This window comes from Dermacentor albipictus, chromosome 5 (assembly GCF_038994185.2).
Source record: "Dermacentor albipictus isolate Rhodes 1998 colony chromosome 5, USDA_Dalb.pri_finalv2, whole genome shotgun sequence".
NCBI lineage: Eukaryota > Metazoa > Arthropoda > Arachnida > Ixodida > Ixodidae > Dermacentor > Dermacentor albipictus.
The window spans coordinates 63,434,765-63,450,019 of record NC_091825.1 but is presented as its reverse complement, the minus strand read 5'-3'; the positions used below and the strand labels follow the sequence as shown (position 1 = coordinate 63,450,019).

At 46.5% G+C, this 15,255-nt stretch overlaps 1 protein-coding gene across 1 annotated transcript in view; it reads left to right on the top strand.

Annotated features, from left to right (window-relative positions):
* The window catches only part of LOC135912364 (uncharacterized), a 337,983-nt gene extending 333,751 nt beyond the window's left edge, over positions 1 to 4,232 (top strand). Inside the window, exons 79-80 of the mRNA XM_070538422.1 lie at positions 1,175 to 1,298; positions 3,715 to 4,232. The gene's annotated coding sequence lies outside the window, so the exon portion shown is untranslated. The remainder of the gene's footprint in view (positions 1 to 1,174; positions 1,299 to 3,714) is intronic.
* The last annotated feature ends 11,023 nt before the right edge of the window (positions 4,233 to 15,255 follow it).

The following is a 15,255-nucleotide window of genomic DNA, read 5'->3' as shown; positions in this document are numbered from 1 at the left end:
AGCGCTGTCGAAACACAAACGGAAAGAGCGGTATAGGGTGTCGCACTGTATTTAGGAATGAATACGCTCATATAAATAAATACAAATTTGTTTATTTTATAAGCATATTTTTAGTTTTTTATGGAAATAAGAAGTTCACAAGAAGATGAATGTTCTCAGCCCAAGTGTCGTCAAATAATTAATATCCATGCTAGCAATGTTTGGACAAGACTTGGCTTCTTTTGAGTTATCATGGCAAAAACAAATTCGCTAGTCGAAACGCTTACTCCCGCATCATTCCTTGTTCCAACACTACTAATCACTTTGTTCTTAACGACGTTCACAATTGCCATGACTGCAGAATAACTACTTAGAGTTATGCATTTAACTGTAAGTAGTCGTAACTAGTAACTAGTAGTTTAGCTGTAACTGCATTAAAGCTCCGTCGTTAAGAGCGGAACGCGAGAGCATTCAACGATCCCTGACTTGCTTCTCACGCTTCCCGGCAACTTTATCATATGAAACCGTAATGCTTACCGGCAAGCGCTGTCGGCGAATGCACGAAGGTGAGCTCTCGTGTAGAAACGCGGCCACTTGAGAGGGCCGAGGATGCGCGGAGACGAGCGCCATTTGGATGGTGTTGCAAGGAATCGGGTGCGCCGCTGTATGAATGGTAGAAACACTAGGAAGTGAGTGAGTTTCCGCGTAACACAATTATGTTTTCTCGTGTATTAAAATTAAACAGTGCGACGCTATCATGTCTGTAGGTTGTGTATAAGTCGTACTTAACGACTAACGGAGGCACGGAGTGCCTGCGTGGTTGGCTATGCGTGGTTTGAAATGATTTTTGGCTCGCAGTACGGTCGTCGACGAAAGGCCGGACGCCAACGCTGCATTTTCTGCGACACGGATCCCTTAATGCTATCGCGTCAGAATGAAGGTATGTACACTGCGTAGTACCGTTCACGGAGCCTGGTATTTCTAATCTGGAATTTCTGCGGCACTAACTTATCACAACCATTTTTGAAAACGTTGTAGTTTGTAGATATGCGCAGTGCACTGGGAAATCATAATTGTAGTGCATCTAACGACTCAGATCTTGACTGGTGTTTTCCTCGTGCATATTTGATGAAGCGATATGCATGTTATGAGTTCGAGTGTTTCTGAATATGACATTCCATTTTGATGCTTTCAGAAGCGGATCAGCCCGACCTGGGCAAGATGGATGCGAACAGCAGCAGTCTGTACCATGAAATCGGGCCGGTGCAGCGCCCCGTTAGAGATACAGAATGGGACGGAACACAAGCCCTCGAGGCGCTGTGAGTTTGACTTGTCCGTTTTAGGAATATGACTGTTACGCTCGGTTCTGCGTCACGTGATTGGTCGATAACGTGCTACACTGTGTTACAGCTTGGTTTTGGCGGCCCTCGCACTTGCGAGCGTTTCTTACACATGCAGCTCCGATTCCCATTGAAGCCGTTTAGTAGTGAACTTTCCGAGCACGAAACGTCACTGAGCAATACATGTTGGGATCAAGCTTACATGACAGTAACCGTGTAGCGTGTTTCTATGCTCAATTCGAATGTGTACTTCTTCCAGGACACTGAGAAGACATGTGTGTAACACTTGAATTCCACTTTCGAGCTGTGAAATAATTTACTGGCAGTGCCGTAAATAATTACGGAGTTTTACCTGCAGAAACCATGATCTGATTATGATGAGGCACGCCATAGTGTGGGACTCCGGAAATTTCGACCACCTGGGGTCTCTTAACGTGCACCTAAATCTAAGTACACGGATGTTTTCGCATTTCGCCGCGATCGACATGCAGCTCGTGGCTGGGATTTGATCTGGCGACCTCGCGTTAGCGACCCGGCACCAGAGCTACTAAGCAACTATGGCAGGTATGCAATAATTCAAACAACCCCCCTCCCCCCAAAAAAAAAAAAACTTAGCTACCGCATCAGCATTCCCTTCGTGTCAAACAATCGGGAAGCGGGTAGCACTCTTATTTTTTCCTTTCGCAGTTGTCAGGCATTGTATGCGGCTCGCAAAACAAATATGTAACGCTTTGAAGCGCCGAAATTTTACAATTTACTGCCAAGACCGTAATTAACAGACACTCTTGGACTTTACACCAGGAATAAGCCTTCCTACTATTTATACAAAATATAAAAGTGTTTGCGGGGAACAGAGCATTGTATATTGCGTGCCCCCATATTCCCCCATTTTCACCAACTATTAACCTGGATTCCCCCGTGTTATGACGGCTGTATAACGATGTGGGACACTTACAGAAATAATTTATGAGAAACTTCACAATTAAGCTGGTTAAATGGCTAAATGAAATGGTTTGTGCGACTAAGCCATAATGTGCACCTGGCGAAAGATTATCGGTATGGTTGCGTTCAAGCTTACTTGTACACACCGGTGATTAGTGAGTTCATCGCACACGCGAAGCTAGTCCTGCGCTAACTCGAGCATGCCAGTGTGACACGTGCAGTGTACTGCGCGATTGAAGACAAGCACGATAACCCGCCGCGGTTAAGCACCTACGGAAATATTACTGCCCCTTAACAACGCAAGCCTAGGACGAGCTGTGAGAAGCTTGCTCACTTCAAACTCGGATAAATGGGAGAACTGTCTGTGTGACCAAGTCGGCGGGGAAGGCTAGTGGAATCCCGCGGTTACGTACGAACTCAAAATGCCTGCGGCAGTCCTTTTGATAAAACAAACGCACAACCCCTAGCCTTTACTAGATTCATATACGGTAGCCGCTGCCGCGGAAATGGGAATGGGTTTAAAGGGCGTTCATTGAGAAGTGAGTGACGAAATCAGCCTCCTTCAGGATTCCACTATAGGCTGGTCAATGTGGTTCAGCGGGTCGTATGTCCGCCCAGTGATTGCACTCTTATATAGCCTTATATAGCACATATGTGGCAAGATCGCAGTGCTGGAATAACACAGTACTGGGTCGCAGAACTGATTCACTAAGATTTCTTTCTGACCAATTTTTGCCTGTGTGCCAGAGCCACTTTGAGGAGGGTTCCGCAGTAGTACTTCCAATTCCGCAATAGCGGCGTAAGTGTTTCGTCCTGTTCCTTTTAGCCATCACAGAGAGTGAGTTTCAGCCGTTGTGCTTTCGAACATTCGCTGCATACATTGAGGGGGAAGCGACTAACAACCAGACTGGGAATCAAATTCTCTAGCATAGGGCATCTACACATAGCTAAAATACGGAACGGTTTACTCGGAGAAACCATAGCATTGGTGAAAACACATTGCAAGGAGATATTCCGAATGCTGTAGGCGTCATTGTGATGCGGGGCTCTTTCCAAAGGACAAAAAAGACAAGCGTTTTTACGATTGTGAGGATAATGCCGCCTATGAAACGTTTACGCAGGGATAGAGCGTTGTGTTGCTATGTGAACCGGGCCATACATGGCCGAATGCAGCATTTAACGCCACAAATGTGTTGCGATGGTCCTGTTGGACGTATTTTTCACCACTGAGATTATGGCTGAAAGCTACTGAACAGGATTGACAGCTTATAAATTTTACATGGCGCAAATTCCAAAATGCCTTATTAACAGTCTGCTATTGTCACTTTTAGGTAGGTGTGTATGGTTAATCGGGCAAATGCATTTCATGCATCTAAACAACTTGGTTCATTGGTGTTTTCTGAGTCGTAACGATCAATGAGCAGCTGTGTCCTTCGCATTTCGTACTCTGCAGAAAAGCCAGTCGAAGTGGATCTGCGAGACCGGGCAGCTCGGGAGCGAACAGCAGGCAGGGCCCGCAGCAACGGGCGCCTGAAGACCACAGCCTTCCGTCTACCTTCCGCGAGGGTGAATGCCATCGCAGATGGTAGACGCGGTCCGGGTGAAACCGAAGCGAACAGTGGTTGTGCCTGAAGCCACGCGCGGATCCCGAAGACTAGCTTTGCACGGGTTAGTGGAAGTCACGCCTGCCGATAACAGTAGGCTTATCTTGGCCACCTTGAAACTTCGATGTTATGGTACGAGAGCCATGCTGTTACTGTATACCCTAAAACCATGTCGGTGAACTGCCTGGATGCTTGTATTTTGTCTTCATCAATTTTCGTATGCGTCTCACGTATACTCTTATTTCCCCATCACTATCACCCTTTTTTACACCAAATGAATGGCATGTTAGTTTCGTAAGGTAAAACTGGGTTCAGTATCATTAAAATACTATAGAAATAAAGCATTTCTGCAATAGTCGAACTGTAATGAACATGGCGTGCTTTCATTGCAGAGCGCGACACAAGGGCTCGACATATCGAGAACTTCCCTTATTTTGAATCCAATTAGCATTTATATGGTACCTAATGTCTGCTAACTTGGGTCACTGGATCATCGCCTAATGGTTGGAAAATCGTGGTGCTTTGATGACGAAACCTCGTTCGAAATCGTATCGTCAGGCCAGCTTTGGTCACGGGTGTTTGACAATACGTATGCGCCGCTGATCAGCTAAACTCGATTCGCGCCAACTTGTGTTTTGGGTATGTGTGCGCGCTAACCCGCTGCTCGTGAAGGAACGCCGTTTAGCCCAACTTAGATCACTGCGTATGCGAAAGTAGGTATGTACGTGCTACACTTCAGTGCACCTCTTTGACGTGAATTTGTGTCACTGCGTATTTGAAACAGGGTATGTTCCGCTCTTTAACACCGGCCTGGGTCACTGCGTATGGCCCACGCCACATGTTCCACAACGTGTGCGCCTCTTCAAAAATGAATTTCTTTCACGGCCACTTGGTTCACTGTTTACTTGTCACCTGTTATGTACCATAATTCGATGACAAAAGACATTAAAATTCTCCTGTAGTCATATCCATTTAGACATACCAAGTCGGAAGTCAGCGTAAAAGATGTTCACGGAAGGGCGGCACATAAACAGTGACACATAACCAGGGAACCAAGCTGGCGTGAAATATGTTTATTGAGGAGCGGCACTAACCTAGTGGGACATGCCCAATGACCCATATTCACATAGAGAAATGGAACAGATGGACGGATGACCCTTGAAGAGTGAGTGAAGTAGCCCAAGAATGCTGATAGAACTATAATGTCCAGTTTAAGGCACGAGAACAATATAATCGTACAGATATAGGAATAAAGTTTTTGGGCGCTGTTATTTATAGATAAGATGAAGTCCCGACTGTTTACGAGGTAGGTATCAGTGACCTTGATATTGCCATTTATGGGAGTAGTCGTCAAAGCTTTTCCAATGCCTGAATATCGGGTGGGATATCCTTAAAAAAAATTCCGCCGGGAAGGCGAACCATCGATTGCGATAGCAAATTAGTATATGGAGAATAAACTTGTAAACATAGGCATACTAACTAAATTAACAAGCATGGTGTCACGCTCGCGCAAGAAAACATGAACATACGTCATTGGATGACCGCGTAAACTCAATGTCGAAGCGTAGTAGTGAGGACGTGCGGCAGCAGCAGCGAGCGAATTGACCTTCGTGCTACGTCGCTCATCAATGCGAACTAAGCCGTAAAAACAGTACGCGGCGACCTCTGTCCGCCTCGCAGATTGATTTCAATATAGCGGACTGGGCGGGCGCACGCTGCCGCCTGGGCCGCCCGGAATCGATAGCGCACCCCTCCCTACTGTCCCCAAGGAGGCTTTAGCCCAAGGGAAGATGGCGCGCTTCCTCCCGCTTTCCTCTCTTGCCTGCGCGAGATTGAGCCGCTATCGCCGACTCACCCTCGCACGTTTTTTTACTCGCACATACACCATACTGCGTGCACGGACGATTTTAACGCGCTCGTGCTTTATACGGAACCTCACGGCGACGCCGACGGTGCCAGCAGAAATGCGCCTGGGGTGTCCACATAAACGTTGTCGCAATTATTATCGATGGTGGTTAGTTTCCTGCACTTTTCGGAATGGAGGACATGGTGCGACGTACCCACACAGCGTGACTAGAGTGCTGATCCGCGTTAGGTCGATGCCTCATCGATCGCAGACTATAGGTATGAGACTGGAGCTGACGGAAAACACTGCACGTATGGATACATGCGCGCTCACAGGGTGCATTGGCGTTCTAGTACAGTGCCGCGTGCTCTTGTATATATGATGACCGGCGGCATTCGGTAAGTTTGAATGCGTGCTATCGCATGGCGGAGCCGTTGGACCGGAGTGCCATGGAGTTTACTACGACTCTGGCCTGGCGATCGTTCAGCCACCATGGGAATGATGGGTATACTACATGGATTTGACTCATCTTCGTGCTTGGGGCTTAAGGGGTCCTTGGGTTCCGTTTATTACGCGTTATCGGGTCCTAAATTGGCCTAAATTTAAAAGCAATGTATATTTTTGTAACGCAGGAGGTAATAATACTCCGCAAGAATGCGTAATCCCTCCTACTTGCAGTGGTTCCGCTTGTCTATGCGTCCGTGGCGTAATGGTTTCGACATCGGGTTTCAGTGCTAGACTAGAGGTGCTGTTTTCGAATCCTGCTGTCGCACAGCTTTGACAATGTCGACCTAATTGTTTGTAACGCAGTACGTTCTTAAAGAAATAATCGCCTTACAACTGGGCACTAGCGCCACAGTTCCCTCTAGTAAGTGCATGAAACTCGATGCAGAATGCATGGCGTGCTACCTTGACTAGTCGGCAGCTTGCTGGCCTACATTTCGCATGCACTGAACAGAGTGTATCGAGTTTGAGTCTTTGGCAAACGAGAAAGCCGTTGCTCCCCGCTAAACAGTCGTGTGTGCGTTGCTTAGCAACAGCCGATCGGCACGTTGCTGCGGGCAACGCTTAACGCTCCGTTGCTGTACAGGGGACATACTTTAGGCCGCATTGGCGTCGCAGGCGTGACGTGTCTGAGTAGCGCGCTGAGTAGTGCGTGTCTGAGATGTACGTCTGAGCTCGGTGGCTTTGCCGGTCGCCTTCCTGGAAAGCTGGAAACTCCGCACTGTAGTCGCCCTCCTAAATTGAGCATCTGGAAGCCGCAACTACTACTACATGCCGTTCGAGCTACTTTGCCAGTTTGTTGATTTATTTATATAATTCGCCCGACTACCATTCCTGCTATCTATCGACCTTACAAGCGTTATACCCGCCTATCTCATTTCACCTACTTATTCGGGCTCTTTGTATAAGTTACTCTTGCAAACGCAAAACACTTGATGTGTGCTGCGAAGCATGTGTGAGCTTCCTTGGGCTCCTATAAAAATGAAATAGCCGATCATTACATAACTGCGCCAAGAATTTCGACGCACCTTCTAAGACGTGACCGAAAAAGGCTTGCCGATCGTGCTCATGTTTATATATACACAGGTCACGTGATGCTGCTCTTCAGAGATTCCCTCGTCATTTTCTGATCATCACAAGCTACAACCCAAGCACCAATACCTCCTATTGTCTGCAAATCTTGTTCTTTTAAATCGGATGCACCTCAGAAGCCGCCTGTTAATAGGCTGCGCTTTTGCGGTGCATTGTAGGACATCGACGTTTATCGTTGGCCTCAACGCGTAGGCGGCTGTAGAGCCGGATTTAGTGATGGAGAGGCTGACGTTTCAAGAAACGCATATTTTGAGGTTTACAAAGATATTTGTTTTTCGCTGAATAGAGAATCTAGCATGAAGATGAAGCTTGAAATTATAAGTTTGCGAACGACGAGTACCTCTGCAGCCAGCGTTGGCCAGGGGATTCAGCTTCATTTCTCCAGGCTTGCCCACACGAAGACAGACTTCTTCGTCAAAAGGTTTGCGCCAGCATCATTCCGTCTTTGATCGATGTTAACCGCTTTGTTTCTCACGGCGCCAACAGTTGCCATGACTGCAGAATGACGACAGTGCCGAGTTATGCCTGCATGGCAGCATTTAGTCCCGACCCTCCAGTTCACTGCTGACCGATTTGGGTCAGAAATGATATGAAAGAAATTTCTGTATGCGAATAGGCAAGCATACAGAATAGGGAACACGTTATTATGTAGTACGAATCCATAAATGTGTAATCTCGATGTTTCCGCAGCAGTAGCGGATGACAATTCTTTAAAACACTTTAGCTGAAGTATAATATGCAATGCACTGGCGGACCAGTAAATTCTATGCGTCTAACGGCATGACTTATTTACTGTTTTACTTACTGCATATTTGATCACAAAAGAAGCAAATTATCAGTCATGATGTTTCTGAATATGTTTTTCGCTTTTCACGCTTTGCAGGAAAGCCAGTCAACGCGGATCAGCCCGGCCTTGGCAAGATGGAGGCGGACAGCCGCAACACTTCCAGGAACAGCCTTCCAGTAACAGCTTTCCCAATGTTTTGCGATAGCAATTATATGGACACTCCAAGCGACTTCTCGCCGTCGGCATCGCAATGAGGTTCGGTATATATTTAGGTATGTATATCCTTTGTGCCACTCAATGGTATGACACAGTTGCTCATACCAGGTCTTACATTTTTGGCGAAATTATTCCTCAGAATATTGGGAATGGCAGCCAACAAATGTCATAAAACAAAACACCGACAGCGCACGTCTTTGATCTAAAATTTTCTCGCACTTAATAATTGCGCAACAATAACAGAACGCAAACATGAACATGATTTAATTCTGTTGCCGCGTTTCTTCATTGCCTCCGGTGCCAGACCAGGGAGACCTTTGAAGCGTAGCTGAGCGAAAAGAGTGGCGGTAAAGTCGCTAAGACGTACTCTGGATTTGTTAAAAATTGTCCTATGGCAGGGTCCAAAGGGAGGACATCCCGCTCAACAGCTCCTTTTTACTTAGTCTACGCCCTCTTGTTTTCATAAGGCCAATAGAGCTACGAGTCTTACGCTTCTCCTTGTATAGCGACTGACTAGTCAAATTTCTTTTACCAGTGACAATGTAATTACAGTGGTCTAACATGGCGAAACAAACTTATTTACTGTTAAAAAAAGCTTGCGTGCAAAAAATTATTATTCGGCGCACGCAGACACACGTAAACATACAAAGAGCAAAATAAGTATCAGGCTTCCATGACTGCTCAAGTACTATGCAGAAAAGTTATGAAGTAAAACGAGACACACACTAATTTAGACGAACGATGAGTCAAAGGCACATCATTTTAAAGTATATGTGGGTTGAAAATATTGCGAACGCAAAAAAAAAACAACCACTGTGTGATGACGCTAACAGTTAGAAACAAAAAAGTTCGCTTTACGCAAACTAATTGTGCAGTGCACTACTGCGCTGTCATGAAATTAACACACACTGTCCTGTGAAAGTTATAAAAATCTCAGAGCAACTTTGTATACGAGTATTAAGAGTACAGTACAGTGCTTGACTCGCAAACAAAACAACACTGCAACATTACCTTGATACTTTCTGCCCTTTATTTTGCTCCTTCATTGCCTATGAACCACTTCCGAGATTCAGTGAGCTGTTTTTGTCGTACAGGTCCATCATCTAAGGCGACAACAGCCTTGGACACAGTCAGCCCTAGGAAACGTCAATAGTATGTTTTTTCGTAGCATTAGCTACGAAAGCACCACTCATTGCAGTAATTTTAATTGGTTATGAGGCTATTGTTTGCTTTCCGCTCTGAAGGCCACGGATACTTCACCGCATTGCACCGGTCCTGTGCATTGTGGCATATTAGGCACATGCACTCAAAGTTGAACTCATCTTCAAGGTTATGAGGCTATAGTTTGCAGTCCGCTCTCCGTGTGTACTTCATGTTTGTGCTTATTTAATGAACCATCATGGCTGTATTCTGCTAGTGTCCGTGTAGGTACGGCAATGAAGGAATTTAGTTATTTACACTGCCACTCCACGTTAGGACAACCGCTATGTAGAGCCACAGACGGACACTGGAATATAGTGGCCTCCCCATATCAAGCCACTGGGAATTAAATAACTATTTCTCTCTATGTCTCTCCTAACAAGAGGAAGGAGGCCTTCGGCAAGAAATGTTTCTTCTGGGTAGCTTTTCTAGAGAGTATACTAACTGCACATTTCTTCCAACGTGTAACATATATAGCCAGCGCCACGCTTTCTGAGGAGCTGTGTCGACATGTCACATGAAAGACGCCTCGTGAGGTCGGAGAAATGTTCTAAACGTTTTGACGCAGTTATAACCATTATCTCCAAGAATAACCGCCATCTCTGTCGCCGAAACTTCCTAAAACTCTGCTTTTGGTTGATTCTTGTGATAAAGACGTCAAGCCGTTCGCGACCTTAAAGTGCTGGGGCTGCAGAATTAAAAGTATGGAAATGCAGGCTACCTAATGGTTCCCGTACGGAGGTGGTGTTCCTTGGGGGATCGTGAACAACGATATTCGTCTTGCAGGAGCGAAAATCGGTGACGTTCTTGAGTGTCGAACGAAACGACCACACAAATTTATCCTGACGTTCACCGCGGGGTGGTAGACCGAGCTCTTCAGCAGAGAGAGAGAGAGAGAGAAGAACTTTATTGAAAATGCCTGCAGAATTGGTTAGGCTCCCTCCACGCAGGGAGGACAAGCTCTTGCTGCGACGCGGTCTCTACGTCAGTCTCGTGCGTTGTGCTCTTCGAGGTCTTGGTTCCTCGCTATTTCGGCGGGTCCGAGAGGGCCGCCGCCCCCTTCCTGGGGGTGTTGCCCCCCTTCTCCTCGGTCTCGCGCGGTCGCTGCCTCTCTAGAGCTGCCGAGACCTGCTGGACGGCCTTGAGTTGTGTCTCTTGATCATAGCTCCTCGTTGCAACCTCTAGCTGCGGCGGGATCGTCGTCTTCTCGCTAGCTTCTGGCGGATTTACGCCACAGTCCCAAAGGCTGTGAGCCGCGGTGGCTCTCTCCTTCGCGCACAGTCTGCACACGTCAATCGCGTACACGCTCGGACACACGTGCTTAGCTAGCACCGGGGTGAGCAGGGACCCCGTCTTCAGCAGAAACGCGAAAGCGTGTGCGCACAAGGCGCGGGCCAGCAGTGGAGGCCAACATGCTTCCTTGGCTCCGGCATGGCCGGTTGACCGGACCGTTACGGCGCTTGAGCTTGGTGCCGTGGCTCTTATAGCCAAACGCGTTCCTGGAGTCCTTCTCATCTATTATGTTTGCTACGAAAATTACTAGAGGGAAGGATCTCTGGCGCTAGTGTCTACGGGAGCTGCAATGGGAGCGGTTGTCCCAGCATGGGAATTATGGGAAGTACATGGATTCGCCTAAACATCGTCCTTTTGGCTTCAAACGGCTTTGTGACTCTGTAAACTCATTTTCAACAGTATATTGCGTAATAACAAATAAATAAACATCATTAAAATTGCCCGATGGCAGGATTCGACACAGGGACTCTAGTACAGTAGCCTGATATTGAAACCATTAGGCCACGGACGCATGTATCCACAAGCGAAAGAAACGCCCTTATGAATTTATGGCGGGCATGCCAGTGCCTTGAGACGTTTGGCGTGTTTCGATTTGGCCACCTGGACAAGCTCAATTGTTCCAATTAATGACAATTGTACGCGTTCCCGGCGCCTTCTGCGCTTCGAAGAATATTATAGATTGCGCTGAAATATAGGACAATAAGATTTATATAGCGTAATATAAAAAGCCACAAGAATGTCTGAATCCACAAGCACGAATATCAGACAAATCCATGTACTTCCCGTCATTCCCATGGTAGGACAACGAATGCAGCGCCAGAGTTCCCTCTAGTAATTTCTGTAGGGAACTATAATGTTCTAATCCTCGACGCGCAAGCCGTGGATGCGTCGTGGATAGCAGAACGGCGACACAGCGCCAACCGGTGCGGCGCAATTGCACCTCGAGTGTTCATAATTTGCCGAGTAAACCTCGAATTTACTGCTACTATCGCCGCGAAAAAGGTAGCGTCGAAATTCGCATAATACAAATTCTCATGCGTGCGATTATCGCGAGGTGCGCGTGCTACCGCTGTAACGAAGACACGAAGACGACGACGACCGTGACGAAGGCACGTGGCTGACCTTGCAACGGGAGAAGGAAACGACGTGGAAGAAGAGGTGCACGAGAGTCTCGTGGCTCGAGCGTGGAACGCTGAGACGGCGCCATTGTGGAACGAGGCGGCGGCTCGAGGAAGGCAGACGCGGACGCGGTAGTCTGTCGAACGACAGGTCGTAGCTTTTGCCTGCTGCTCTACGTCTAAAGCTGGCCTCGCAGTAGCCGTTCTGCTCTTGCCCCACGGTCCTGCAGTTCCTTCGTGAGTATCTTGTCTTGCTGTAGACGTTGTCTGGACGCCCGTCTCCACTTGCGGCAGCTTAGCCACAGCAGACAATCGACGGCTGCATTGCACTCGCCGTGGAACTACTTGGACATCCGTACAAAGCAGTTTGCGGAACGATATGCAAATGTTTTCGAATACTTATAAAATATGCGTATGCAAGTCTGTGTGAGACAGAGAACGTGCGTTACGCGTTTATTTAAGTCTGTTTTTATTTAACCGCTTCAAGCATGAAAGGCACGCACAGCGTGGTATTCATAGCGTAGTAGCTTTCGAATGGCTCTGACAAATGTTGTAGTTGAATTATGAAGTGAATCAGAACCTGCAAATGTATAAAAAATATTATCTCGCTTGTTTTGTCTTTACTGTCACTACATTCCATGAACGACTTTCTTGTAATAGCAGATCATCATTCGTTAGTTTTTGGTTACTTAAGACTAATTGTAGAAACCATTCCAGGGTGATCGGATGGGCAGGACGGGAGCGGACAGCGACAGTGCTAGGCGCAAGGGAATGGCGCCGATGACTGCTCGTTGGCTCATGGCGAAGGACCCAGGTTAGTTTGACACGGCCGTTTTTGAAGATGGCGGCGCGATGTGTCACCAGTGCTTGGCATCACCTGACGGGATAGCGTCGTATGTACGTGGATTCACTGTTAAAGCCTGGCTGTCTCTACATTCGCAATTTTTTTTTTCGCAAGATAGGTGTTCATTATTATTGGAGAGTAAGGCGTACCAACGTGTTCCCCAAAAGATGTATCCTGTGTTCCTCTCACTAAGGCAGTCGATTTTTGTGTCAAGTAGGTTTGCGTAGGGCACTTTTGGCCAGAAACATCTGAAGCGATTTGGATGCGAATCAAACTTGTTTGACATGCAACTAGCATCATTTGGGCCCCACACTTTAGGTTCTCCCTTTTGAAGGTACAAATAAAGGTAGCCAATAGTCGGTTCTCTTTCTCTCTTTCAACGCCGAGTTTAAATTTTTAAATCGATGCACTGGAGTCTGTGGTGGTTTTTTTTTTTTTGAAGCCACAATTGACCGAGGGGCATAGCAATTGCAGGAAGTTCGCATTTTATTAAATAAGGTTCAACGACTATTTCCCCCATCATTTCAGGCAGTGCTTTGCGAGATGATAGCGTAGGCCAGTCATGGCTCGATTCGTCCTCTTAGTAGGAATCCAACAACCGTTTCGACATCTTTAAGCAGTTAAATTAAATTTGTTGCTTGAAGTGCATGAACATTTAACTTGCAGCCTTGCAGCAACTGCATACATTTATAGACAGATGGCATAAGCGGACACAACTTGCAGGAGAACTCGAAACACGTATCCAACTAATTAGCAAACATTCACAAATCATATTTAGAAGGAATTACTTTACGGCGCGTATTATAATTTACGAATTGTAGCCGGTGAGCTTGCAGGACGTGTCCACTTGAATTGTTTTTGCAGGGTGATATCAGTTTCGAGATGCTATTTCCAAAGTGTGGGACAAAGTACATGAGCGTCCGAATTATTTTTGTGCTTCAATTAAAAAAATATGGAGTATTTTGTTAAGAGTAAGTGGAATAACAGTGCATTTTTACGGCTACTGTGATGGCTGACACTTCGAAACTGGCTTCGTTCTAGAAATGAATTTTTATTGGGTAAGCCTTGCAAGCTAATCGGTTACAATACGTAAATTGGAATACGTGCTGTAAAGTAATTAATCTAGAAGATCAATTAGCGATGTTTGGTAATTACCTGAAAAGATGTTTAGATTTCTCGTGCTAGCAATGTACGCCTCTCTGAATAATCTAGGTGGAGGACTAGAATTGTGATCCTCAACCGGCTATCTTCAAACATTTCGCAAAATTTAAAGATGGTCACCCTGAATACACGTGTAACATACATGAATTATGTGCGCGGTGAAATAAGGTGAAATAGACACGTGTGTTGAACATTTTATTGACGTTTAGACGCTTCATTACGGTGGGGCTGTCGGGGTGTGGAAAAGAGTGCTCTCCGATCGTCGTGCTAGGACGCGGACAGCTAGGATAAACGCAGGAGAAATGTTGTTCGCGTGTTCTGCAACACGCGATTCCCAAGTACCTTTCCATACTTATCGAAATAAAAGATACCGTGAACTTTCCCTCAATTAGGGCACTGTATAGAATTTCAGCAGTTCAATGCAAACTCTTGCTAGGCGCACGTCAAAAATATGACACTAGAGCGAGTGGCTACAGACCCACGAGGATTTTGAAATGCCAGTGAAGGCGCTTTGAAACATATTCATTAACATGCAAGTTCTCCTCACAATTAGCAAAATTTCAATGCTGCTTCATTTTCTAAGCTGGATTCTTTTCTTTTCTTTTTGTGCTAGTCAACCCTGAACGCACCCTACGAACGTCGCCTAACAGGGATGAACATTTGAGCAGCTGGCGTTGTAAAAATAATTATGGAAATAATACATATTTTGGTTTAACTCTAAAGGAAGAGATAGGCGAGGTCACTGTACTGCTTGAAAAGCGTATTTGTCGCAAAGAGGACTGTCACAAAGCGGAAGATTGACGACAGCACGGCTTACAGTCGTCGATGTGTCTTCCTGATTACACGGGTGCTTTTTGCGGCAAGTATGCCTTTTGGCAAATATCTAATAAGCCAAGCAGCAGTTTTCCTGAAGCACTATACCACTAAGATCGACTCTATCGATGTCACGTGATGCACTTAGTTCTATACTCTCGCCCGCGCGTTCGATCAGTATATCGCTGCCTTTTTTCTTCGCTCTTCTTCCTCTATTTTTTGCAACGTCTCACGGCTCCTCTACGAGCCATCCTGTACCTATCTTGGTGTGCACAATTGTGCACACAGCGCCTAAAAGAGCTTTTCGCGCTTTGCAGAGAAGCCAGTTGTAGCGGATCGGCGAGACCGGGCAGGAAGGAAGCGAACAGCGGACCGGACAAGCGCTGAAAAGCACAAGATCGTGGAGAGCACCGCCTTCCGTCTCCCTTCCGCGAGGGTGAATACCGTTGCGTGTGGTAGACGCCGGGCGGGCGAGACCGAAGCGAACAGCGGTTGCGTCTGAAGGCACCGCGAAGA